The sequence below is a fragment of the Panicum virgatum genome, chromosome 6N, assembly GCF_016808335.1.
Source record: "Panicum virgatum strain AP13 chromosome 6N, P.virgatum_v5, whole genome shotgun sequence".
Classification (NCBI taxonomy): domain Eukaryota; kingdom Viridiplantae; phylum Streptophyta; class Magnoliopsida; order Poales; family Poaceae; genus Panicum; species Panicum virgatum.
The window spans coordinates 20,427,917-20,431,985 of NC_053150.1; the positions used below are offsets into that span (position 1 = coordinate 20,427,917).

Below are 4,069 nucleotides of genomic sequence, written 5' to 3' on the forward strand. Positions count from 1 at the left end.
TTACATAGCGAGGACTGAACTTAACTGCAAAATAAATTAACAATAAATATTCTTACTATTTCCATGTGTTTTCTTACGCCGAGCATGAGATGGTTTGTAGAGAGGTGGTGTCGGATTGTTATCTTGACTTGAATTTGGAACATCTATTTGATTCCCAGGGTTGTCATATGCACCTGCACACAATAGGTCACATATGTAAACTATAAATGGTTTGCGAAGGACTGATAATAATTTCGTTGATATTTGGTGAAAAGATGTTATATTACAAATATCATCAAGTTGTCCTTGCACCCTTAACCATTCTTTGTAAGTCTTGACTGTGTCATCCCTGTATATATCTTCAAAATCTGCAAAAATCATGCTGATTATTAGTGATGTGGCAATTGCAATATAATATAATATAACCATTTAAAATAGGGACGCAACAAAAACTTACCCATGCGTTGGCCCTGTTTATGAATATCCTTAAGCCACACCTTGTAATCATCAATTGACTCATCAGTTGAATCTTCACTAATTGATACATTTCTTGGCCTTTTAATGGGTGTAATATCCACATTTCGCTCTGTTATTTGATCCCTTGACAATAATAATCGAACCTCCCTCTCCTCCGAATTACTTGATAACATTGCACTTGCATTGTCAACATTTTCGATCTCTTTTAGTGTTGCTACAGTGTTACCACATCTCTTCTTATAGTACAAGTAGTCTCTGGCACCATACCACAAATTTTATTTCATTGTTATTAAGTTACCAAACGTTAGCTGATCCCTGTCTATTGTGTACTGAGCAAAATCTTGTCCCCCCCAGTGCCCCCTTGCAAGTGAAATATAGTCCACTAGGCAAACCGCGCGCTACGCCGCGCCGGACTGGATGCCGTCACAGTGGGCTCATTGCCGTGTATGGGCTGAAGCTGCCGCTAGTTTGGGCTGGATTGTTGCTGCTGGCTGTCACGGCGCTGTTGGGCTGGGCTGAGACTACACGGCGGCTTTGTTGTTGTTTCTGCACAGCCTTGAAGGCCGGCTGGCTGGCACGGATTGGACAGAGGCGGTTCGATGAAGTTCGGTTTGCTGCGGTGGTTTCGTTGGAGGCAAGGCAAGCCATGTGTTGGCAGCAAAGCGTGATTTTGGTGTTGTCGACGATTTCAATTTCAGTGACGCAGAGGGCCTACGAAAGGAGAACAAAAGTCTTCGCAGTACCAATTTGCTGCTTAAGTCTGGCTGGGTTCAGTCAGTTGGTCATCTGGAGACGCTCTGAAAGACACTGGAATAGATTACCGTGGCCGCCGCAATGGTTCTTCAGGGACGTCTATTGGGGTGCTTGCTCATGGAGCTGCTGTCTGGGCTGAAGAGAGCGGCTGGACTGGTACTGCTGCAGTGGAAGAGCTGTGCGGCGAGCGGATGGATGAGAGCTGAAATGGCTGTAGTTGTCTTGTTGGCAAAACCGGAGATGTTTTGTATGGCTCAAAATGGGTAGCAGAGTTTATCTGTTTGTGTGTGTTCCTGCTGTTGTATTACTATGTGTTTGGTTTCAGTGGAATGAAACTTTGCTATATGAAATTTGTTTTTGTTTTACCTGTTGCTTTCAGCTGAATGGAAATAAAGATATAGAAAAGCTTGTAAGAAATCGAAAGTGTAAAACATAGCATAAATTGCTGCCTTCATAAACGATTTCCAGTCAGAAGAATCATAGGCAACACAGAGTTTTACGATTGGGCTACAGGTTCATCCACAAATTCCTAGCCGCATCCAACAGCTACAGCTGTGATGATGGGGCAATATGTGCTAGTACAGACCAGAAAGGTCATGAACTGCAGTTGTAAGTTGTAACAGCAATTTCGGTCAACCAAAACACACAAAGGCGAAACCAGCATGGAGAGTTCAGCAGGTTCTTGTGCAGCGCCATCTTCAGTGGAGCAGGCTGGTGAGAGACTTGGCTGCTGCATGCTGATGATGATTCTGAAGCTAGTTTCAAAGAGTTTGTGTGCACAGTTGATACAAAGTCGTCCTCCGAACCATATTTTGGATTAATGCTATAAGTGGTGCATCACGCTGGAACACCCAAAAGAATGCTGTCATAGGTTCCAAAAGTCAACTGCAAAAAAAAAGTGTTGTACCATAGTCAGCCGTGCCAAATGCTAAAGCACGCAAAAGAGTTAAGCATCACTGAGGCAGGCAGGTGGTCTATAAACGGATGACTCCTACTGAGCCAAGTTATTAAGTACCAGGAGCATCCATCTAAACAGTCACAGCGCTGGCTAGCCTTTTAATTAAGGGGCACATTATTTTTGGAAAAGCAACAATAGGTTCAGCAGAAGCATCAGAAGAGTTAACCATCACTGAGGCAGGCAGGTGGCCTATAAACGGACGATTCTAGCTCAGCCAAGCTATTGTCAACAGAGCAAGAATAATGCAGCAAGCAAAATGCAGCTAACAGCAGCACAATGCACTGAAGATATACAATATGCACGGGGACAGCTGGGTATTAGGATTATAAACTGAGGATTCTAGCTCTGCCAAACTCTTCCTAGTAAAGCAAGCACAATGCAGCAAGCACAGAGCACCCAAGATCTACAATATGAACGGTGGGAAACTAAACAACAGCCGGAGCAGGATCAAACACAGAGACTACAACAACAATGGCAGCAAACGCACCAAAGAGGCATAAACTACATAATGCAAAAGTAAACCTTGGTTTAACTATACATGATGGTACCAATACTCACCTGCAGTGGAAGCAGTGCAGACAGAAGCACGAACACCGAACACGGCTTGGAGACCCCAGGAACGCAGCTAACGTCTGACGAAATAGCGTATGCGAGAGTGCAGGCACGCATTCGGCACGACGCCCCCACCGGCGAGCAGAGGAATGCGTGTAAAAGGACATGAATCAGCAAGGTGAACATGAGCAGGAGGCTGGAACAGAAACGCACAAAGAAATGGATCTGGACCTTACCCGGAGCGGAAACAGTGGAGGAGGAGAGCACAGACACGCAATCGTTACGACCCTGCACCAGCGAAGACAGGAACGGGCAAAAGGGGGACATGAATCAGCAAGGGAAGCATCGGCGGCAAATCAGAGAAGAAACGCACAGGCAAATCTGGATCTTACACGGAGAGAGCAGAGGCAATGCAGACGGAGAACTGCAGGCTGGCGGAAGCACACCGGGAGCACGGCGTCGGCGGCCGGTCCCGCCACTTGTCGCACGGCCGGGGAACTCCTCTGCCGAAGCTCTCCCCCGCCGCCGGCGCGATTTTGCCCCCTCCCTCCCAAACCCTACACCGCCCCCACAGCAGCGAAAGGAAAACGAAATGGTGTCGGGGTGGGAAAGGGAAAGGGTGTCGCCCCGGGAAGACGGTGCGAGGGGACCACGTCAGGACCCACGGGCAGCTGCGGCGGTGCGGCAGCCTCGCCAAGGAGGCGGTGCGTTAGAGCCGTGGCCCACGCGCAGCCACAGAACAGCGGATAAACGGTGGAGCTGGCAATACAGGCCCCACGTCGGCTGTCCTCCCCCAGTACGTGTCGAGCGGAGAGCATCCGGTTGCTGTGAGGGCTCCCCTTCCACGGCGCATAGGAGTAAAGGTATGTCTGTTCCGAGCTATCATAGAATATAATAATAAATATAAGCACAGGTGATGAAAGTAATATTTTAAAAAGGAACAACTTTTTATGGCAGACAAGAATGTGTCCATTATTTGCCTTAAGTGCATGCACACACAAAGGTAATCAGATATATATGTGTCCTTCGTTGCACAAATTTGTAATGATGATTATTTTAGGATGACCTTGAATAGTAGATTTTCAAGGTGCCTTCATTATTGAATCATATCACTGGAGAAGCAGATCGACCTGTTTGCTGCTACATAATTTGTAATAGAATAATCCAAAAAGCAGTGACACAGTCAATTTTCAAGTTGCCTTCACTATATTTGGAAGTTCATGCCAAGTAACTGAAACTAAACAAACAAGAGTAATTTCTCCTAAGCATAAAAAATTTTTGTCTGCTACCAAGTTTCATGTCAAGTAACTGAAACATGAGATAATTTTTTCAAGTTGCCTTCACTATATT

The 4,069-nt window shown here is 46.0% G+C and overlaps 1 long non-coding RNA gene across 1 annotated transcript; it reads right to left on the reverse strand.

Moving 5' to 3' along the window:
- Positions 1-1,631: 1,631 nt before the first annotated feature.
- On the reverse strand, positions 1,632-3,369 carry LOC120680161. Its single transcript, XR_005677493.1, has 4 exons — positions 3,112-3,369; positions 2,956-3,007; positions 2,726-2,799; positions 1,632-2,094 (listed from the first exon to the last, which is right to left on the reverse strand). It is a non-coding gene; the product is annotated as an uncharacterized LOC120680161 (long non-coding RNA).
- Positions 3,370-4,069: the final 700 nt, after the last annotated feature.